The 24,605-nt window shown below is 41.9% G+C and overlaps 1 protein-coding gene and 1 pseudogene across 2 annotated transcripts in view; both read right to left on the bottom strand.

The window, feature by feature from the left end:
• ARHGAP6 (Rho GTPase activating protein 6) overlaps positions 1-24,605 on the bottom strand; it is a 543,203-nt gene that overhangs the window by 514,203 nt on the left and 4,395 nt on the right. The window lies entirely within an intron of this gene.
• LOC139181321 (glycogen synthase kinase-3 alpha pseudogene) lies at positions 1,723-23,399 on the bottom strand (annotated as a pseudogene).

Here is a 24,605-nt window from a genome sequence, read left to right as displayed (position 1 = left end):
TGAAATTTTATTTGACAAACATGAATATCCAATTTAATCTACAAATTTCTACCAGGAAAGCACATTACAAACATCTGTTTTAGTATTGCTCAGTTTTAAAGAAACCTTATGTTAGATTTACCTTGTAAAAGATACTTAATTAGTCAGTATCATAGAAAATAATGATATCAACTTTTGTTAACCAAGAGAAATATTTTAAGTTAAAATCAAGCTGAAGCGTAACAAGATCAATCTATTCAAGGAATGCAGTATAAAGGTGTATTCCATTTTTCTCTGCAAAGCACCTCGCAAATTCATACTTTGCTCTTTGGAGATATTAATGTAATTGCTGAGGACGTTGGCCAATGGTATTTTTTTCTAATGGTATTTATTATAAAACAATCTTGGCAAGTGAAAGAAAACAGCACACACTGCTAATATTTTGGTAGAATTATGTGTTTATTCTAGCACTGTTAACAAGAGAGAAGTAAGCACTGGACAAGCACAGAGGAATGCTGCTGATGTAAATGAATATTTATTCAAAGCTCAGCTCTTCCAACCCCCTCTGATAGGGGAATGGCAAAGAGCATTTTGATCTTGGATTTCTCCCAATCTCACACGCCAACAAACACAGCACCCAAAGAAATGCTGTTGATGGCCCAGGGAGGCAATAAAGGCAGACAAAGCAGTACCCTATGAGAGAGTCTCTGATGTGATGGAGAAGAAGGATGGGAAAATCCAGATTAGAGAGAAAGCATATGGTTGAAGGGCCAATCATATACGTTGGTTGCTAGTGCTGTCACTGTTAGGATGTGGCTTTCTTTAGCCCCTTAGCCACAGTCTATACCCTCAGTATTGGAACCATATGACCATGCTACCATACAGGCAGGACAGGAGCATATCGTTGATTAGTTAAAAAGTATCAGTTAACAGACACATTATATTTTACTAATGTAGATGAACAGTGACCCTTGGTGTTCAAATCATGTTGCATGTGTTCTTCCCACACTTGAATCATCAGAAAACATCAGACAAACCAAAATTGAGGAACATTCTACAAAATACCTGGCTGGCACTTTTTTAATGTGGAAAGATCATGAAAGGCTTCTTGGAAGAAACTAAGTCATGCTAACTAAATGGGATCTTGCAATTGGAACTGAAAAAGAACATAAATGTGAAAAACAGTGAAATCCACACTACTATTAATATATGTAAAAGAGATAACCAACAAGGGCCTGCTGTATATCACAAGGAACTCTACTCAATATTCTGTATTAACCTATTGCAAAATCTGAAAGAATGAATCTGAAAAAGAAAGAATATATATATACATATATATATATATATATGTATAACTGAATCACTATGCTGTACACCTGAAAACAACACATTGTAAATTAACTGTACTCTAATGGTGGTTCAGATGGTAAAGAATCTGCCTACAATGCAGGAGACCCAGGTTCAATCCCTGGGTTGGAAAGAGATCCCCTGGAGAAGGGAATGGCTACCCACTCCAGTATTCTTGCCCGGAGAATTTCACAGACAGAGAAGCCTGGCAGGTTATAGTCCATGGGGTTGAAAAGAGTCGGACACAACTCAGTGACTAACACACTAAAAAGTGAAAAAATTTAAGTAAAAAAGATTTTTTTAATAAGTACACGCACTGATAATATTTTAGCAGGTATTGCCAAATAATTCTATGAAGTTTGATACCAATTTATAAGTTTGGGTTTTTTTGCCAACTTGCTAACTTTGAGAACTGAACATTTTTACCTTTGCCACTTTTACTGGTGAAAAATATGAACCCATTAGATTGACAGATACATACAACTATATATGAGTATAAAAGATGACTAGTAAGAATCTACTGTATAGCACGGGGAACTCTATTCAGTGCTCTGTAATGATCTATATGTGAAAAGAATCTAAAAATGAGTGGATATATATGTATAACTGATTCACTTTGCTGTATAGCAGAAACTAACATAACATTGTAAATCAACTGTACTCCAATTAAAAATTATTTAAAATAAAAATGACCTCATTAATATTTTAACTCTATTTCTTTAACCAAACAAATGTGAAATAATTTTAGTTAACAAAAGAAAACGGTGAAATCCAAGTAAGTTCTGTATTTCTCTTAAAAGTACCTCAGTTGGCATTTCCAAGATTATTTTGGTAACAAGCCTGTCACCAAGGTGTATTTCTTAGTTTTCATAAATGCACCATGGTTATATATGAAATTAATGTTAGGGGAAGCTGGATAAAGGTATCTGGGAGCCCTCTGTACTATCTGTGCTGCTGCTGCTAAGTCGATTCAGTCGTGTCCAACTCTGTGAGACCCCATAGACGGCAGCCCACCAGGCTCCCCCATCCCTGGGATTCTCCAGGCAAGAGTACTGGAGTGGGGTGTCATCACCTTCTCTGAGTATCTGTGCTACTCTCCTGTAAATCTAAAATTATTTCAGGAATTCCTTGGTGGTCCAGTGGTTAGGACTCAATGCTTTCACTGCCAGGGTTCAAGTTAGTTCCCCTAGTAGGGGAACTAAGATCCCACAAGACACGAGGTGGAGGTCGGGCCAAAAAAAATTTTCAAAATTAAAAGTTAAAAAGACAGTGTGTATTTATTGTTTGTCCTGCTTTTTTTTTTTTTTTTTTTTCAATCTTAAAGGCTGCTTGGGTTAAATATTAATTCATATGCAAAACAATTTAAGAATTCATGACCTACCTTCCAACCATATCATACGATTTTTAGTTTCTGGACGATGCCCTGCTTACTAATTCTTTCATACCTTTGCTCATTCTGTTTCTTCTACTTGCCTTCCTCCCCATCCCTGTTGCCAGACACATTCCTTATGTGAAGACTGACCTCAAATATCATCTTATTCCTTATTTGAAGAATGACCTGAAATATCATCTCCTCTGGCTTCCTCAGGCAGAGTTTGACTTTCCCTCTTATCCATTCTTAGAGCATCATCTAGAAACCTCTCTTTTATCTCATGTGATAAGGTTCTGAATATAGTCTATATGCTGCTGCTGCTGCTGCTGCTAAGTCGCTTCAGTCGTGTCTGACTCTGTGCGACCCCATAGACGGCAACCCACCAAGCTTCCCTGTCCCTGGGATTCTCCAGGCAAGAACACAAGAGTGGGTTGCCATTTCCTTCTTCAATGCATGAAAGTGGAAAATGAAAGTGAAGTCGCTCAGTCATGTCCAACTCTTTGCGACCCCATGGACTGCAGCCCACCAGGCTCCTCCGTCCATGGGATTTTCCAGGCAAGAGTACTGGAGTGGGGTGCCATTGCCTTCTCCAATAGCCTATATGATGTGCCAGTTATAAGTCAGAGATCTAAAAACAGGCTGCTGTTGCTGCTGCTGCTACCAAGTCACTTCAGTCGTGTCTGACTCTGTGCGACCCCAGAGACGGAAGCCCACCAGGCTCCCCCGTCCCTGGGATTCTCCAGGCAAGAACAGTGGAGTGGGTTGCCATTTCCTTCTCCAATGCATGAAAGTGAAAAGTGAAAGTGAAGTCGCTCAGTCGTGTCTGACCCTCAGCAACCCCATGGACTGCAGCCTTCCAGGCTCCTCCATTCATGGGATTTTCCAGGCAAGAGTACTGGAGTGGGGTGCCATTGCCTTCTCCGGAAAAACAGGCTATCTGGATTCAAATCCTGACCCAATCTCCTACCAGCTGTGTAACTTAGAGCAAATTACTTAATCCTGTGTCTAAACTTCCTTGTCTAGATAATTGGGCTAATAAAAACATCTCACGCAGTTGATATGAGAACTCAATGAAGTCATGCAAATAAAGTAATTCTAAAAGAGTTTGACTCAAGTAAGCACTCAATAATTGTTAGCCATTATTATTGTTATTACATGTCCCTCTAGATTGAGAACATTCAGATCAAGGACCACATGTTATTTTCTTTTCTGGGTGAAATTCTCAGAGCGGATTTAAATCCACCCTTTGCCATTTATTGGCTTCAAACCTCCTAGGATTATTTTGAGGATTTAGTGATCCATTGCTTTTTTTTTTTTTTTTTTTAATGCCAAAATTTATCGAATGGAGGTCCGTACACAGGCTAATCTTAATGTGAAAACTAAGACATGAGAAGCTCCCCCACTGCCTCTGCCCTCCAGGGTGGGGAGAGGAGGGAGGAGGCCTTAGGGGCAGAGGACAAGAGGGGGAACACAGCTGTAGGAAGGGAAGGGTCCAGGTTGGATGGTGTGAATTGATGTTTTAAGGAAAAAAAGAACAATCTATTCACACCCAGGGGCCAGGGAAGGGAAGAGGAAAGGCACTGCTCTGCTTCTATTCACAAGGGACACAGGAGGGCAGGGAGGTTGAAAGAGGTGGAGACCTAGGGGAGGGGAGGGGGCTGAGGGGTAGAAAGTCCTCATGCCCACCCCTCATCCTCTGTCCTTCCTTCTATTCCCTCCTGGCAGTGGGGAGAGGGACTCATTATTACCTCTGCCCCCAGTCCAGGGGCCCAGTCAGGGCAGGAGCTTGGTGGGCCATGGCCCCCATTCCCAGCCCCCTGGGGGTTCCCAGATGGAAGGGGTAGTTGGTGGCACCCTCAGGAAGAGTTGGTGAGAAGAGCTGTGGCATTGGTCAACTGCTAAGTCCAGGCCGGTCTGAGCGTGAGTTAAAGTTTGTGGGGATGGGGTGAGGAAGGGAGTGCCTGTTGGGGTCCTCAAGTGAGAAGAGATGAGAACAGTTTTGACAGATGGTTGGACAGTGAGTTGGCCAGGACTGAATTTGAAGAAAGGACAGGACTGAAATTGAAGAAAGGAGAAGCGGTTACTGGGGAGCTGGGTTCCAGGACATTGAAGATAATCAAAGAAGCTTTGGGCACAAGCTTCCAGTGTGAGCAGGCTAGAGTGGAGTGCAATGGCCTCAGGGGCCATTCGATTTGAATACCTTTGTCGAGGGGTGAGCTCTAATCTGGGGGAACTGGAACTCTTTGTAGTTGGGATTCATCTCTCAAATCTCTTCCCAGGTTGGTGTTCCCAGCACCTTGATGATCTCTACCGGCTGGTCTACCCCACTGTCCCCAGGGAAGATGGGCTAGCCTAGGAGGAGCTCAGGCAGTAGGCAACCAGCTGACCACATACACATTAATGAAGGAGCTTCCCTTGTGGCTCATCTGGTAAAGAATCCGCCTGCAATGCAGGAGACCTGTGTTCGATCCCTGGGTTGGGAAGATCCCCTGGAGAAGGGAAAGGCTACCCACTCCAGTATTCTGGCCTGAAGAATTCCATGGACTATATAGTCCATGGGGTCTCAAAGACTTGGACATGACTGAGCGACTTTCACTTTCAGTGGCTCTGAAGATCAGCTCTGGGGCCCGGTAGTATTGAGAACAGATGTACGAGACATTGGGCTCCCCTCAGACCAACCGCTTTGCAGTGCCAAAATCACAGAGCTGGAGGACAGGGGTGACAGGGTCCACCAGCATGTTCTGGGGCTTAATGTATGGGTGACACACACCCTGAGCATGGAGGTAGCCCAAGCTCTGGAAGAGCTGGTACATGTATACCTTGACATAGATGATAGCAATGGTCAACTTGGCCTTGGTAAAGTGGCAGACCACCTGGTACACTGTCTCAGGCACATATCCCAGCACCAGATTTAGGTAAAGCTCATCTTTCTTCATGGAAAACATGGGGAAACAGTGAAGTTGCTCAGTCATGTCCGACTCTTTGCAACCCCATGGACTGTAGCCCACCAGGCTCCTCCGTCCATGGAATTTTCCAGGCAAGTGTCCTGGAGTGGGTTGCCATATCCTTCTCCAGGAGATCTTCCCAGCCCAGGGATTGAACCCGGATATCCCGCATTGCAGGCAGATGCTTTACCATCTGAGCCACCAGGGAAGCAGTGACAGACTTAATTTTCTTGGGCTCCAAAATCACTGAAGATGGTGACTGTAGCCAAGAAATTAAAAGATGCTCGCTCCTTGGAAGAAAAGCTATGAGAAAGCTAGATAGCATATTAAAAAGCAGAGATCACTTTGCCAACAAAGGTCTGTACAGTCAAAGCTATGGATGGCATCACTGATTCAATGGACATGAATTTGAGCAAACTCTGGGAGACAGTGAAGGACAGGGAAGCCTGGTGTGCTGTAGTCCATGGGGTCACAAAGAGTTGGACATGACTGAGTGACTGAACAACAATGGTTTTCCCAGTAGTCATGTACAGATGTGAGAGTTGGACCATAAAGAAGGCTGAGTGACCAAGAATTGATGCTTTCAAACTGTGCTGGTGGAGAAGAGACTTGAGAGTCCCTTGGGCAGCAAGTAGATCAAACTAGTCAATCCTAAAAGAAATCAATTCTGAATATTCATTGGAAGGACTGATGCTGAAGCTCCAGTACTTTGGTCACCTGTGGTGAAGAGCCAACTCACTGGAAAAGATCTTGAAGCTGGGAAAGACTGAGGGCAGGAGGAGAAGGGGGTGACAGAGGATGAGATGGTTGGATGGCATCACTGAATCAATGGACATGAGTTTGAACAAACTCCAGGAGATAGTGAAGGCCAGGGAAGCCTGGCATGCTTCCAGGCAGTCCATGGGGTCGCAAACAGTCAGACATGACTTAGCAACTGAATAACACCTTTATTCTCCCTTTTGAAATACAAAAAGCATCTCAGCATTGCAATATTGCAGTGATCTAGCTTACGCATAATCTGCAGCTCTCAGTTCTTGAACCTCTTGTCCTGGAGAAACTTCCTGATGGCCACCAGTTCCCTGGTGTCTGCCAGCCATGCCTGGTACACGACCCCAAAATGAGCCACTGCCAATCACTTTGATGTCTCTGTAAGCCACTTCCTGGGAGCACTCTGGGCCTTGGCCTAGAGTGGTTACCACTGTGGTCACCTTCCCACTGCCACTGCCTTTTTAAAGCATGTAGTAGGATAACGAGCTCAAGGCAAGCATTCAAAAATATTAGTTGTTAACAATTATCATTTTGATAAAGCCAGAGTTCAACACTTGAGATGTGCTGAATGTTTGGTGAATGAGTTGATTGGTAAGAATGATTGATAATACTCCAGTAGCTGATATCGATTATCAACTAATGATAACAAAAATTAAATTTCTTCATTTGCCACCTCATGCCTCTAAGCTTTAGAAAGCCTGTTCTAACCCAAGATACTTGTTTGTGTTCCTCTGTGGTTTTTTTAATATAAATTTATTTATTTTAATTGGAGACTAATTACAATATTGTATTGGTTTTGTCATACATTGACAAGAATCAGCCATAGGTGTACATGTGTTCCCTATCCTGAACCCCCCTCCCCCCTCCCTCCCCATCCCATCTCTCTGAGTCATCCCACTGCACCAGCCCCAAGCACCCTGTCTCATGCATCGGACCTGGACTGGCGATTCTTTTCACATATGATAATATACATGTTTCAATGCCATTCTCCCAAATCATCCCACCTTCGCCCTTTCCCACAGAGTCCAAAAGACTGTTCTATACATCTGTGTCTCTTCTGCTGTCTCGCATACAGGGTTATTGTTACCATCTTTCTAAATTCCATATGTATGCGTTCGTATACTGTATTGGTGTTTTTCTTTCTGGCTTACTTCACTCCGTATAATAGGCTCCAGTTTCATCCACCTCATTAGAACTGATTCAAGTTTAAAAATAAAATAAAATTAAAAAAAAAAGAACTGATTCAAATGCATTCTTTTTAATAGCTGAGTAATATTCCATTGTGTATATGTACCACAGCTTTCTTATCCAGTTGTCTGCTGATGGACATCTAGGTTGCCTCCATGTCCTGGCTATTATAAACAGTGCTGTGATGAACATTGGGGTACATGTGTCTCTTTCAATTCTGGTTTCCTTGGTGTGTATGCCCAGCAGCGGGATTGCTGGGTCGTATGGCAGTTCTATTTCCAGTTTTTTAAGGAACCTCCACACTGTTCTCCATAGTGGCTGTACTAGTTTGCATTCCCACCAACAGTGTAAGAGGGTGCCCTTTTCTCCACACCCTCTCCAGCATTTATTGCTTGTAGACTTTTGGATAGCAGCCATTCTGACTGGTGTAAAATGGTACCTCATTGTGGTTTTTATTTGCATTTTTCTGATAATGAGTGATGTCGAGCATCTTTTCATGTGTTTGTTAGCCACCTGCATGTCTTCTTTGGAGAAATGTCTATTTAGTTCTTTGGCCCATTTTTTGATTCGGTCATTTATTTTTCTGGAATTGAGCTGCAGGAGTTGCTTGTATATTTTTGAGATAATTCATTGTCAGTTGCTTCGTTTGCTATTATTTTCTCCCATTCTGAAGGCTGTATTTTCACCTTGCTTATAGTTTTATTAACATCCAGTCAATTGGAAGGATCTCAATGGAGTAAGTTCTAAGAACAAGTAGCTTTGCACAATGATACTTTAATAGCCAGTTGAGGGTAAGGGGTATCACAGCTGCAGCTACTGCCAACTAAAGACTATGTGGAAATTCCCTAAGGGCAGCATATAAATCAATATAATTGCTATTGCTATTGCTAAGTCACTTCAGTTGTGTCTGACTCTGTGTGACCCCATAGACGGCAGCCCACCAGGCTCCCCCGTCCCTGGGATTCTCCAGGCAAGAATACTGAAGTGGGTTGCCATTTCCTTCTCCAATGCATGAAAGTGAAAAGTCAAAGTGAAGTCACTCAGTCATGTCTGACCCTCAGCGACCCCATGGACTGCAGCCTTCCAGGCTCCTCCTTCCATGGGATTTTCCAGGCAAGAGTACTGGAGTGGGGTGCCATTGCCTTCTCCAAAATCAATATAACAACTCTTACCTAAAGAACGACTACTACAGGATTGGATGTATAGTCTTAACTTCTTTGTCCCAACTATGCATAAGAAAGGGCTTATTTTGCCATTTACTCATGGGTGTATGTATATGAGAGTTGACAGGAAATAAACAGCACTTTTTTATACAATCTTAATTACTGTACACAAATCTTAAAACCTAATATGTAGAGGAAAAACTGCACTGTAACATAGTTGCCTCGGGTACTGCATATTTTCTTAAGAGTTTAAAAAGCCAAAAATAGTATTGTTGCCTTTTTTCCTCTGAAAGCATTATAAGATCCATGTTCACTGCCTATAACAGCATTTAGGAATGAAGCAGATGGAGTAATTAACAATAGACATAGCTGTATGACACCTCATGGCCCATGGGGCCTAAGTGCATTCACCAATTGATTTCACAACCTCCTACAAAGAGAATACAGTTGTATTCCCTTTAAAGGTGAAGCAACTGAAATTTGTACCTTGTAAATAGTGGCTCTGGGGTTTGACCCCAGGTTTACACACCTCCGAAATCTATGATTATACTGTCCTTCAGTTAAATAAGATTGTGGTTGACATTCTACTTGCTGCTCCCCATGAGCCTGTGCTAAAATTTTTGAATTTGGCTAGGATTGTGCTGGGAAGTTAGTTCTGTTCAAGCTCACACTGACCTTTGTCCCATCTCTAGGTCGTGTGCAAGAGGTTACAAGGTCCAACCAATTCAGGATAGAAACCAATGGAATGACTCTCCTGGCAGTCCAGTGGTTAAGACTTTGCATTCCAGTGCAGAGGGATATGAGTTTGATCCCTGGTCAGAGAGCTAAGTCCCCTCATACCTTGCAGCCAAAAAGTCAAAATGTAAAACAGAAGCAATATTGTAACCAATTCAGTAAAGACTTTTTAAAGAAAGAAAAGAAACCAGTGGAGACATTCTCCATCTCCCCATATTTTAGCTTGAAACAGATCCAAGAAGGCCACAAGTGATTTTTGCTTCTCCCATCAACAGGTGGAATCTACTTCCCTTGCCCTTGAATCTGGGCGGGCCCTGTGACTCATGCTGACCAAATACCATGATATTACCATGCAGTGAGGAAGCCCTAGCTATCCTCTCGGGGAGAGGGGCCACATGGAGGATCACCAATGCACCAGACATATAAGTGTAGACATCCTGAACTTTCCAGGCATCCCAGACACCAGCTAAAAGCAGCCAAATGAGTGAGTTCAGCTGATGCCATGTGGAGCAGAACTGCCCAGCTGAGCTGTGATCATTTAATTCCTGACCCACAGAGTCATGCCACTAAGTTGAGGGATTGTTTGTTATACCTAAATAGACAACAGAAACACAGGTAGATGATTCTGAGAGGCATTCTGCAAGCTTTCCAGTGGTCCTGCTGGAATCGTGGTCATTCCTTTGTCCACAGATGTGAATTTTATGGCACAAATTTATAATGGCATTTCATTTTTTCTTCATCATTCCTGCTTCCCGGGATCACCTCCCAAAGAAACAACATTCACCCAGGTCCTTTCTTTGGTGGAACTCAAACTAAGACACAGAACTTGTGCCCTTCCCACAATTTTTTCATGAAGTTTTAAAAGTTTTGATTTTTATGAAAATGATTTATCCATGTTCCAATTATATATGGCAACATCCAACCAATCATTTTTATTTCTAAAGCAAGGTGTTATCATGAACTTAAAAGCTGTATGAATAGACATACAGTCAGAAAAATTACACTAATAGATTGTGGTCTAAAACTCTGCAGAAGTCATTCCAAATAAGATAAAAAAATTAATTTTTCTGCCCTGTAAAAAGTTTGCATGTGCTGTGCTGTGCTTAGTTGCTCAGTCGTGTCCGACTCCTTGTGACTTCATGGACTGCAGCCAGCCAGGCTCCTCTGTCCATGGGGATTCTCCAGGCAAGAATACTGGAGTGGGTTGCCATACCCTCCTCCAGGGAATCTTCCCAACCCAGGGATCAAGCTGGGGTCTCCTGCATTGCCAGCAGATTTTTACCAGCTGAGTTACCAGGGAAGTCTAAAAATATTGTATGGTGGTGGTGGTTTATTTGCTCAGCCATGTCTGACTCTTGCAACCCCATGGTCTGTAGCCTGCCAAGCTCCTCCGTCCATGGGATTCTCCAGGCAAGAATACTGGAGTGGGTTGCTATTTCCTTCTCCAGGGGATCTTCCCCACCCAGGAATTGAACCTGGGTCTCCTGCACTGCAGGCAGATTCTTTACTGACTGAGCTATGAATGAAGCCCAAAATATTGCATAGAAACATTTAATTAATAACTAAAAAGGAATCTTTGTAAGTATGCTAAGTTAATTTTCTTCTTGACCATTCAACTTTCTTACTCTGAACTCTGAAAGTAAAACTTCTTACTTTGAACTTTTAAAAAATAACTTTACTTTTTAAAATGATTTTAGATTCCAGTGAACATTTACATAAGTTATATCTTCCATATCTTTATATAAATTAGAAATGATACCTTATGGGATCAGTAAGATACATAGCATTATTTAAACATTTCCTACAAAAGGGATATTTCTAGATGAGGAAAGACAAACTAGACAATTGTGACATATTGATTCTTCTGCATCTAGCTTCCATCCCTCTCCCCTGGGGAAAAAAATGAAACTCTGAATAATATTGCAAAGAGAAATAAACTATTTCACTTTCTAAAAAATATCTTGTCACTCTGAATAACCTTTTTCAGTTATAAGAACCCTGAACAAGAACCTAAATATCTGATCGTTTGCATAGCACTTTTTACTAATCTTCAAAAGGGCACCCTCAGTGCAAAAGCAATTTATTTCCAATTTAATCATAAATTAAAAGATTAAAATGTTGTCATTGCAGCAGAGCAACAATATATCTGCTGAGTTCATGACTCTGAGCTTCTGAAGTTAGCCTGGGACTCATATCACACTCCATGACATTCAAGGCTGCTTACTATTTCCATATCGCCTTTCATGTTTATTTTATTGGCGTTTTGACAAACACGTTCTGACCACACCATTTTTTGACAATATATTTCCATTAGAAACCAGATTCAACATGCCTCTTTGGGGGCTTGCTGAAAGACCCAGAGCTACCCTCTGTGATACAATATGAAACTTGTACCTGTCTTTGAGTTGTCTTATAAATCATCAAAGGAAGAAACCTGACTCACTGGGTTAGTAGCAAGAACCTAGAGACAAAAAGCTCTAATCCTGGATTTCTCTAAGTAATTTGACAGATACCTTCAGGTCAATAATTTAATTTTCAGGTAAACAATTCTTCAATTCTGGTTTTATATATCCATGATTTTTCTCTGTCAAAGAGAAAATATGACCAAACTTTGTGTTGATGCTCAGAAGCTCTCATAAGCTTTCATAACAGATGCTTTCATAAACAGATGCTTTCATAAGCGAACCTATACTTCCTTACTGACAACAATAATGCAATATTTGTGATAATCTGTATGAGGGGAGAGGCAGAATTCATTTGTAGCATGATAAAAGTCCTAGGGAGGCTTGTTTTGAACACAATTCCAGGAAGAATCAACCGTGTCTATGATAATTAAAAGGCAGAACTCTGAAGGTCTCCGTTGGGGCAGGGTCAGTGCTGGGCATAAACTGGAGATGTTGTAGATAGGATTTAAGCATCACAGGGATGTCTCGACTGGACAGAAAACCTTTAAGGGCTCTTCCATCCCAACATTCTATTTTGTTCATAGAATGTCAAAGTCAGTCTAGAAATGTTAATGGGAGTTATGGTTAGATTTTGAGCAAAAAAAGCATCTGAGTATAGATGGTATTGTTTCAACTTAGTGATGCTGCCTTGTTACCCTGGGAAGATGTTGATGAGATTAGCCATGAACAATAGTCAGCTTGAGCTCACATGGTAGTGGTAGCATGAGGAAGTGAGAACACCAGGCTTCAAGTGAGAAAGTACATGGCATTTGCCAGCTAGAGAACCGGGACTAAACTGGGAGCTATCCAGTTTCCAACATGCTAAGTATTCTCCAAAAAGTGTCTGATGCAATGAAGTTACTGGGACTAGTGTGTGGGAATGAAGGTTCCCCCCTGGCTTGTTGGCATATCTTGTGTTACACCAAATCCACAATGCAAGTCCAGCAAATTCCTGTGTTCCAAGTCACTAGTCCAAATCCCTGGGGTGACAGCCTCCAATGCCTATCATGAAAAGTATACCTTACTTAACAACTTGAAGATAAATTTTCAATTACCTTTTGCTGTTGTCCAACTCAGTCAGGTCTATTCATTCATTTGATCACCTAAGCCCTCTTTGAGTGCCTTGGTGGAAAGAGTAAGGTTCCTGGAACACACTGTAGGTACAGAATAAATATTTTCAACTAATACTCTAATTCAAGTCCTACTTTTGTTGCTTCCTAGCTGTGTGACCTGGACACATCCTCCAATTTATGTAACCTTGCTCTACTAACCATCTTTTATTACTTCCTATGTGCTGGGCACTTTCCAAGTAATCAGATCATGAGGTCCTCACAAAAACTCTTTGAGGTAGGCACTTTAATTATCCCCATCTGACAGACGATGAAACTGAGGCAGAAAGATGCTTTGTAATTTGTTCAAGGTCACAGAGCACAGCTGAGATTTGAATCCAGGTGGTCTAGATCAGAGTCCAGCTCTAACCCATTCACTTCATTTCTTCTCCAACTAAGTCTGGCTGCCTCTTAATTGGAGTCTCAGTGTCCTTATCTGCAAAACGAAGGTTGACTCTATCACCCCACAGAGTTGTTGTAATAATAGTAAAAAAAAAAAAAAAGCTGCTGAGCATTCTACAAACACTATTAATAATTGTTATTTCACTTATTATTATCATCACCTATGCTGCTGGCTCAGTGATAAAGAATCTGCCTGCCAATGCAGGAGATGCGGGTTTAATCCTGGGTTGGGAAGATCCCCCAGAGAAGGAAATGGCAACCCACCCCAGTATTCTTATCCAGGAAATCCCATGAACAGAAGAGCCTGGAGGGCTACAATCCATGGGGTCACAAAAAGAGTAGGACATGACTCAGCAACTAAACAACACCAACAATCTGAAGCAAACAACTGAAATAAGTGGGCAAAGAATCAATTGGAAGTTCCATTACGAGCACAATGCTACTTGGTCAAAAGCCAGAAAACCTGGTGGCCTGGTTCAGGATTTCCATAAACCAAATTATTAACTATAGCAGAAACCTTGTTAGAATAAACCCAGAGGCAATGTGGCTACTGTCACCTAAGGTTTATCTTTCCCATTCCCCATCCACCTTTGGGTCTCAGCTTGCCTAACTGTTTCTCAACCCCCGAGAAAAGAAATTATTGACAATGCAAGCTGAGAATTGATCTGATGCTTATTCACACCTCAGCTTCTGTGCATGCATGCTCAGTTGCTCAGTCGTGTCTGACTCTTTGTGACCCCACAGACTAGCCCACCAGGCTCTTCTGTCCATGGGATTCTCCAGGCAAGAATACTGGAATGGGATGCCATTTCCTCCTATAGAGGATTTTCCTGACCCAGGGATCAAAGTGGCGTCTCCTGCATCTTCTACATTGGCAGGTATATTCTTTTACCACTGAGCCACCTGGGAAGCCCTTCAGCTCCTATGAGTAGTAGTTAATTCACCTGTTTCCACAAGTGTCCAGGTATACCGAAGGAAAACCATGTTATTTATCTTGATCCATGGGGTCACCCAACTCAATTCATTTCCAATTCAGCCTTCTCCTCTTGGGTCCATCGGCACAAGACGTGTTGTATTTTGTCAATTTGCTTTTAGTTCTAATGGCTGCTAAAAATCTGTGGCTATTCAATAGCTCTAGTGTGATATGGCCAGGCAATTTTTCAAGATTCTAAGTACATTTTAAAGTCTCTGCCTATTCTGAAAAACAATCTTTTTAATAGCTTCTCTGCACTTGCTTCCAAAGCATACTAATCAGGACACAGAATTTCCACAGTAACCAGTCTCAGAAAATCCCAGGCTGGCTGTTGACTCCTCCATTGAATCTGTTAGAGCTGTTACTACCTCCTCGTTGCATCCTCAAGGACAGTATTTAATACATATTAGGCTTGGGCCTGCTACATAACTCTCTTCATTCACGTTTATGTTTTACTGAAAAGATGATGTAGCAACAATATTGATATATTTTCTCTAAAAGTCATCAACAGTATTCTTTTTTAAATTGATATTAAAGTTTGCATACCATAAAATTTACCCTTTTAAAGTGTACAATTCAAAGGTTTGTAGTATATGCCTCAGGCTGTGCAAACATCACCTCTATCAAGGTCCAGAATGTTTTCATCCCTCCAAAAAGGAACCAGGTATCCATTAGCAGTCACTTCTCATCACTCCCTACTGCCAGCTTCTGGCAACCATTAACCTATTCTCTGTCTCTAGAGATTTGCCTAATCTAGACATTTCATATGAATAGAATCACACAATATATGGTCCTTTAACTAGCTTTTTTTACTTAGTGTAATGTTTTCAAGGTTTATCTATGTTGTAGCAAATATTAGTACTCCAGGCCTTCTTATTGCTAAATAATCTTGCATTGCATAAATACACCATGTTTTGTTTGCCATTCATCTGTTGATAGACATTTGATTGTTTCCACCATTTTGGCCATGATGAACAATGCTGCTATGAACATTCACTTACAATCTTTGTGTACATGTATTTTCAGTTCTCTTGAGTAGATATCTAAAGGTAGAACTGCTGAGTAATACGGTCAATGTTTAACTTTTTGAGAAACTGCCAAAGTATTTTCAAAGCTGGTGCACCATTTTACATTCTCACCAGCAGTGTATGAGAGTTTCAATTTCTCCACATCCTTGTCAACACTTGATATTATCTCTTTTATTATAGCCATATGACTATATTGCCATATGAATTAGTATATCATTGTGGTTTTGATGTGTATTTCCCTAATAGCCAATGAAAACCTCATTCTTTACTAGCTAACACAGTACCTAATTCCATTTCCACATATTCCTTTCCAGTTTTGCCACATTGGAACATAGTTGCAGTTATAATCTCAGTCTCTTTATCATAAGCAATGGCCCAAAGAGGATGCAGTAAAATTTAGACTAAGACATCATGCCTCAAAGGTGTGTCTCAGGATTTGAAGAATCACTGTCAGAACACAGATTCCCTCAGTCATTGAATAGATTCTGATATGAAACACTGTTCCCTATGCAGGCTTAAAAAAATTACAATCTAGCTATGGAAAGCTGAGCTCACATTTGTGTAAATCATGAATTTGTCATGACATGTATGATAGTCAGAACGTATTTCTTTGGAGGTGACATCTGGTTAAGTCATAAAGTATGATGGACTTTTCTCAGATATGGGACCAGGCAATCAAAAGCAGAATGAGGAAAGGAAAAAAAAAAAAATCCCTGCAGAGACCTTTAAATTAAATCATAAAATCCTGAGCTGTATCATGAAGCTCAAGGCCCAGCCAAACTCGTGCTTCTCCATCTTCCTACTCCTCTAGGTGCTTTCAGTTGGACTTATCTAAGTTCTTGAAGCATATTATGACCCTCTTAATTACATACCATTCTATCTTTTCCCTTCTTTTTTGTTTAGCAAAGGCCTCCTTATCTACTGGTTTCAGGTGAGACATCCCAGACCTCCTTAGTACTTGTATCAGCTTCCTATGGCTGCTGTAACAAATCATCACAAACGTCATGGCTTAAAACAACACTTATTTATTCTCTTATAGTTCTGGAGATCAGAAGTCTCACCAGGCTAGAAGGATGTTGGCAGAGCCACTGTCATTCTGTAGACTCTAAGGACAATCTGTTCCCTTGCCTTTTCCAGCTTCTAGAGGCTGCTGCATTCTTTGGGTCATGGCTTCCCTCTCCATTTTCAAAGCCAGTAGTGTAGCATCTTTGAAATCAGTATATGTGTCTGTCTGTCTGTCTCTGTCTCTTTCTACATCTGTCTGTCTGTGTCTCTCTGGCTGATTCTGTCCTCATATCTTCTCTAACTCTGACCTTCCTGTCTCCTTCTTATAAGGATCCTTGTGATTACATTAGACTCACCCAGATAAGCCAGTATCATTCCCCCATCTCAAGATACTTAACTTAATCACATCTGCAAAGTCTCTTTTGCCATATAAGGTAACATATCCATGGGTTCTAGGAATTAGGACATGGACATCCTGGGGGCGGGCATTATTGTGTCCACCACAGTCCTCCTGTCATAATGCCATCGCATTCTGAGGAAGTGCAGCAATTTATTTATTGGGAATGATTGCTTTCACAAAGGGGTAAGCACCTTGTAGGTCCATGCCTGTTTATTCCACAACTTCCAATGTTTAGGGCACAGCTGGCACTTGACAAACAATTTAATGATGACCTGGCTAAGTGGCTAGTTTGCTTTTGTTGGATGAAAATTCCTAGGGAAAGGGGAGGAGGTCAGCTAAGATTATAGTGTAAAAGGCTTTGAAATGACTGGCTAAGCAGTTTGGATTTCATTCTGTACACACTGAGTCCCAGCAAAGGTTTTTACTCAGGCAGTTAATGTGATTACAATTGTTTCTTTGGAATAGAAGGCCCATAAGCCAGATGGGAAGAGGGGAAAACTGAAGGCAGGGTGACCAAGCAGGAGGTCACAGAAAATGAGGACCCAAACTAGGCAGCGGCAATGAGAAGGAACAGCTGGAGAGAGATGTAAGAACTTGGATACATTCCTCTTCAAATCCTTTCAAGCATGGAGCAAATGAGAAATAAACACAACAGGATTTGATAACTTATTGGAGACGACAGGAGGGAAAAAAAAAGAGGGGGAAAACTGAAGACATTTCTGGCCTGGTAAAACTAAACTGGCCTAAGAATGGTGACACCAACCAAGAATAAGGAATACGGAAAATGAAGTGTGCTCAGAGAAAAGGGGATTGATTTGTTCCACTTCAGACATGTAGACTAGGAAGAGTCCAGTGGGCACCGTGAGCAACGTCTTGCAAGAAACTGGAATAGATGTTAGATGCTCAAGCACACAGAACTATGAGTGTCCCCAAGAGGGATAATGGCTGAAGTCACAAAAGTGAATGAGATCATCGAGGCAGAATGATCTGAAGGAAAAACACAGGACTGTGAGGATGTGTGGATGACAAGCACAGAAACATAAGAGCAGGAAGAGACATTACAGACTGAGAATCAGGCGGCAGGGAGGGAACTGGGACTCTTCTGTGCGCAGTGGGGAGGAGACGAGGGGGAGCAGTGGCCTAGAGGAGTAGTGGGGATGGGCAGAACAGTGCTGTCACTTCTGCCCAGAAGTTCAGCCAAATGAGGTCTCAGAAAGTCATGGGATTTGGGCAACTTTGAGTAAATTGTTTCATTAAGTAATGGGGCTAGAAAAAAAGGATTGCCAGAGTTCTAGATTTTCATGAGTGCTTACTTTTTCCAGAAGTTTTGCAGTTTGTAATGAGAGTCAAGGAGGATTTCAGGGTGGTTCTGCCCTCAACTTGTCTGCGTTTGAACTTAACTCTTTCAATCCCTGTCTTTAACTGGAAAGTAAGGAGGCTGCAACTAGATACTACCTAAGATCCTTTCAGAGTCTAAAATATGCTCTTGCCAATCGTCACATTCCAAAATCCCGGTGAAAGTTCAGTTCAATCTCAGAAGAACTTGTCTTAATATTATCCTCTATTCAAGTTAAAAATTGCCTTAGAAATGAAATGAATTCTAGCAGAGAAATAATCCAAGAGAAAGCACATGAAAAGTGAATATTTTCCCAAGTTATAAATTCTTAGGGCATTATGCTGATTTAAGACATCAGTTCAGTTCAATTCAGTCTCTCAGTCATATCCAACTCTTTGCAACTCCATGGATTGTAGCACACCAGGCTCCTCTGTCCATCACAAACTCCCAGAGCTTCCCAGACATCACAAACTCATGCCATTGAGTCGGTGATGCCATTCAAGTATCTCATCCTCTGCCGTCCCCTTCTGCTCCTGCCTTCAATCTTACCCAGCATCAGGGTCTTTTCCAATGAGTCAGTTCTTCCCATCAGTTGGCCAAAGTACTGGAGCTTCAGCTTCAGCATCAGTCCTTCCAGTGAATATTCAGGACTGATTTCCTTTAGGATTGACTGGTTGGATCTCCTTGCGGTCCAAGGGATGTGTGTCCTGTGTGTGGCTCTCTTGGAAGTGGCGGCGGGGGTCGGGGGCAGGGGGGCGCGGAGCAGTCCAGATGGTAAGAGAGGCGTGCCTGTTTCCCCCCTCTTGGTGGGGGCCAGGTGCTGCCTCATCTGTGGTTGTCCTTACCACCTGCCATAAGGAACTGACTTTTTGGCAGGGTGCATGCCCCATGTCCCCTCCCTACTTGTGGGGGTTGCATGTGGGTGTGGGAGTAATCGTGGTGGGCCGGGGTGTGTGAAGGGGGGCCGTCGGGTTTCTCGCGCACACCTCCCATCCAGAGACCAACAGATTTCAGACATAATTCCTTGTAAAATGCCCTTTGTCAATTTCCTGTTTGAAGCTGCCTTACTCTAATTACTTCCTCTTTCGGCATGGGTGAGCCTCTATTTTTAATCACAATATTCCTCTCTGCCCATGTTTTAACTTTTAATACCACTTTTCATCATTACATATTTACAATTCAATTCTTTCTTACACATATGTTTAGATACCCCATATTTTTTCCCTATCTTCATTACCTTTTAAAATTGTATTTTTCCCAATTCAAAGCCATGGTTGACATATACCAGGAAAGAAGAAGAAATGACAGAGTAAAGCCAGAAACATGAGAGAAAATGGTACCAGAAAGCAAAACTGAGAATTCCGTTTCTTGTATAAAGTAGTACATTATATAAGGTTTCTCAATCTCGGGGCTATTGAAAACTGGAGCAGGAGAATGATTTGTTGCGGCAGTCTCTTCTGTGTAGTGTAGAATGATTAGCAGCATCCCAGGTCTCTACCCATCATGCTAGTAACACACGTTCCCAGCCTCAGCACTGGCAATCAAAAATGTCAACAGGCATTGCCATGTAGTTATATATCATAAAGAAGGCTGGGTGCCAAAGAATTGATGCTTTTGAACTGTGGTGTTGGAGAAGAGTCTTGAGAGTCCCTTGGACTGCAAGGAGATCAAACCAGTTAATCCTAAAGGAAATTAACCCTGAATATTCATTGGAAGGACTGATGCTGAAGCTGAAGCTCCAATTCTTTGGCCACTGACGTGAAGAGCCAACTCACTGGAAAAGACCCCGATGCTAGGAAAGATTGAGGGAGGAGGATAAGGGGACAACAAAGGATGAGATGGTTGGATGGCATCATGGATTCAATGGACATGAGTTTGAGCAAACTCTGAGAGATACTTAAGGCCAGGGAAGCCTAGCGTGCTGCAGTCCACGGGATCGCAAAGAGTTTTAGATATGACTGAACAACTGCCAGATACGTCCAGGCTGCAAACCTACCTTCTGGTTGAAAACCACTGGTTTATTGAGACAAAAATATTCAATGTAGCTCAATAGTGCAAGAAAACAATTTGGTAAAGTGGAAAAGTAAGAAATACGGAAGTGCTATGTTTCTATGCCAACTCCCATTTGTCTGTAGGATGCTTGGCATGGTCACCCCATGCTTATCTCCTGTGAGTATCTGTCCTTCTGCTTGTTTCATTCTATTGATGCATGCCCCCCACAAACACTAGAGTGATCTCTCTAAAACACATATTGAATCATCTTACACACCCATGCTTAAAAATTACCAATTACCCCATTCTCCACCACAGGGTTTCTCAGCCTGGGCACTCTTGACTTTGAGTTAACCGAGATAATTCTCTGTTGTGGGTGGTGTCCTGTGCACTGTCGAGTGTTTAGCAGCAGCCCTGGATTCTTCCCAGCTAGATGCAACTAGCACCTTCCCTCCTAGTAGGCAGAAGAATGTCCCACCAAAGATATCTACGTCCTACTCTCTGGAATGGGTAAATATGTTAGTGTACGTGGCAAGTGGGAATTAAGGCTGCAGATAGAATTAAAGGTTACTAATCAACTGACCTTAAAGCAATGAGATTACCTTGGATTATCCAGGTGAGCCCTATGTAATCGCAAGCATCCTTAAGAGTGTCTGAGGAAGAAAAAACTAGAACACAGCTGGCATTAAAGATGGGGGAATGGGGACACTGGAAAAGTAAAGCAAAAGGATCCTAGAGCCTTCAGAAGGAACGTGGCCCTGCCAACATCTTGACTTTAGTCGAAGGGGACCTATTTCAGACTTTTGACCTCTACAAGTATAAGATAAGAAATTTGTATTGCTCTAACCCATACATTTGGGGTAATTTATTATGGCCACAAAATGAAGTTAATACATCACCACCCCCAGTTATGACAACCAAAACTGTCTTCAGTTCAGTTCAGTTCAGTTCAGTCACTCAGTCGTGTCTGACTCTTTGCGACCCCATGAATTGCAGCACGCCAGGCCTCCCTGTCCATCACCAACTTCCGGAGTTCACCCAAACTCATGTCCATCGAGTCAGTGATGCCATCCAGCCATCTCATCCTCTGTCGTCCCCTTCTCCTCCTGCTCCCAATCCCTCCCAGCATCAGTCTTTTCCAATGAGTCAACTCTTCACATGAGGTGGTCAAAGTACTGGAGTTTCAGCTTTAGCATCATTCCTTCCAAAGAACACCCAGGACTGATCTCCTTTAGGATGGACTGGTTGGCTCTCTTTGCAGTCCAAGGGACTCTCAAGAGTCTTCTCCAACACCACGGTTCAAAAGCATCAATTCTGTCTTCAGACATTGCTAAATGTCCCCTGGGAACAAAGTTGCCTCCAGGTTGAGAACTACTGTTCTTTGAAACGCAGAGTCCAAACTCCTACCCAACCTATTGAATGCTAGTGTCCAACATACAGTGAGATATAGCCTATGCTCCAGGCACACCAAACTTCTAACTTCAAAAACATCCCTTCACTTCCCTGCAGATTTGATCCCAAAGGGTGTCCTGGAAGATGGGCAATGTGCTTTGGCCTTTCTGCCATTTTTATCCAAGCCCATAGATAGTTATTATGCCCTGGAGGAGGGCATGGCAACCCACTCCAGTATTCCTACCTGAAGAATCTCCATGGACAGAGGTGCCTGGTGAGCTACAGTCCACCAGATCACAAATAGTCAGACACGACTGAGCGACTAAGCAGCACAGCATGCCTCCAAGTATGTGTCTCACTTCTGGTTTCATTGGGTTGTTATACTAAAAACCATGTGGTTGCTACATATATTAAATTTCAGATATCTTAACCTCCTCCTCCAAACAAACTATTGCACTTAAGCTCTTCTAAGTCCTCTTTGTTGGAAACTCACATCACCAACACCCCTGTGCCTTTGCAGGTCCATTCCTTTCTGTTTCATCAAGGAATCACTTCCCTTCTTCTTCTGATAAGTGGCAATCACCCTTGAAGAACAAGTTCAAGTGTTTTCTGCACAGTGAAGTTTTCTAAACCTCCCCAAAGCACTGTGAATCACATTCCCCAGTCCCTCACTGTGCTGACCCTTCTGCACTGCAGCTATTGGTTGAGTCATCCACGCTCCTCCTTAGACTGTGAGCTCTTTAATGGGTGACACCATAATTTAGCCTCTCTTCATTCCAGGTACATAGAGAAATGCTTGTGCTCAAGAAGTTCTTGTGGTGTGAATGAAGAAAAAAGAATTCATGGATAGAGGCTGGCGAACTCTATGTCAGCTCAGCTCTGATCCAGAATAATTAGAACCCCAGGGTTAGAATGAGACCTTACTCCCTTGTTTATGATCAGAGTAAAGGACAGAACCTGGCTGCTAAGAACAAAGCTGAGAAGTGTGCACCAACTGTATCACCATGTATTTATCCCTGTCTCTTCTCCCTTTTTCTACTTAATAGATATTCTACCCAACATGTCCATGATTCAGATTTTGTTAGAGCAATCCTAAAACACATAGTAAGGAAATACTGAGTTGTAGCTGACTTTGTCTAACACCTCCTCGTTTTAAGCCATAAAATTGCCATTTGTGAGCTCTGAATGAGCAGAAGGCATAGAGCTACAGGCATTTAGGAGAGTCTTGGGAGCAGGAACCATTGTTTGAAAAATTTAGTTTAAAACCAGAGAATCAATATAGTGAAAATGAGTATACTACCCAAAGCAATTTATAGATTCAACGCAATCCCTATCAAGCTACCAACAGTATTCTTCACAGAGCTAGAACAAATAATTTCACAATTTGTATGGAAATACAAAAAACCTCGAATAGCCAAAGCGATCTTGAGAAAGAAGAATGGAACTGGAGGAATCAACCTACCTGACTTCAGGCTCTACTACAAAGCCACAGTTATCAAGACAGTATGGTACTGGCACAAAGACAGAAATATTGATCAATGGAATAAAATAGAAAGCCCAGAGATAAATCCACGCACATATGGACACCTTATCTTTGACAAAGGAGGCAAGAATATACAATGGATTAAAGACAATCTCTTTAACAAGTGGTGCTGGGAAATCTGGTCAACCACTTGTAAAAGAATGAAACTGGACCACCTTCTAACACCATACACAAAAATAAACTCAAAATGGATTAAAGATCTAAACGTAAGACCAGAAACTATAAAACTCCTAGAGGAGAACATAGGCAAAACACTCTCCGACATACATCACAGCAGGATCCTCTATGACCCACCTCCCAGAATATTGGAAATAAAAGCAAAAATAAACAAATGGGACCTAATTAACCTTAAAAGCTTCTGCACATCAAAGGAAACTATTAGCAAGGTGAAAAGACAGCCTTCAGAATGGGAGAAAATAATAGCAAATGAAGCAACCGACAAACAACTAATCTCAAAAATATACAAGCAACTCCTACAGCTCAACTCCAGAAAAATAAACGACCCAATCAAAAAATGGGCCAAAGAACTAAATAGACATTTCTCCAAAGAAGACATACAGATGGCTAACAAACACATGAAAAGATGCTCAACATCACTCATTATCAGAGAAATGCAAATCAAAACCACTATGAGGTACCATTTCACACCAGTCAGAATGGCTGCGATCCAAAAGTCTACAAATAATAAATGCTGGAGAGGGTGTGGAGAAAAGGGAACCCTCTTACACTGTTGGTGGGAATGCAAACTAGTACAGCCACTATGGAGAACAGTGTGGAGATTCCTTAAAAAACTGGAAATAGAACTGCCTTATGATCCAGCAACCCCACTGCTGGGCATACACACTGAGGAAACCAGAAGGGAAAGAGACACGTGTACCCCAATGTTCATCGCAGCACTGTTTATAATAGCCAAGACATGGAAGCAACCTAGATGCCCATCAGCAGATGAATGGATAAGAAAGCTGTGGTACATATACACAATGGAGTATTACTCAGCCATTAAAAAGAATACATTTGAATCAGTTCTAATGAGGTGGATGAAACTGGAGCCTATTATACAGAGTGAAGTAAGCCAGAAGGAAAAACATAAATACAGTATACTAACGCATATATATGGAATTTAGAAAGATGGTAACAATAACCCGGTGTACGAGACAGCAAAAGAGACACTGATGTATAGAACAGTCTTATGGACTCGGTGGGAGAGGGAGAGGGTGGGATGATTTGGGAGAATGGCAATGAAACATGTAAAATATCATGTAGGAAACGAGTTGCCAGTCCAGGTTCGATGCACGATGCTGGATGCTTGGGGCTGGTGCACTGGGACGGCCCAGAGGGATGGTATGGGGAGGGAGGAGGGTGGAGGGTTCGGGATGGGGAACACATGTATACCTGTGGCGGATTCATTTTGATATTTGGCAAAACTAATACAATTATGTAAAGTTTAAAAATAAAATAAAATTAGAAAAAAAAAAAAACCCAGA

Source organism: Bos indicus, chromosome X (genome assembly GCF_029378745.1).
Source record: "Bos indicus isolate NIAB-ARS_2022 breed Sahiwal x Tharparkar chromosome X, NIAB-ARS_B.indTharparkar_mat_pri_1.0, whole genome shotgun sequence".
Taxonomy (NCBI): Eukaryota; Metazoa; Chordata; class Mammalia; order Artiodactyla; family Bovidae; genus Bos; species Bos indicus.
This window is presented reverse-complemented; position numbering and strand designations above follow the sequence as displayed.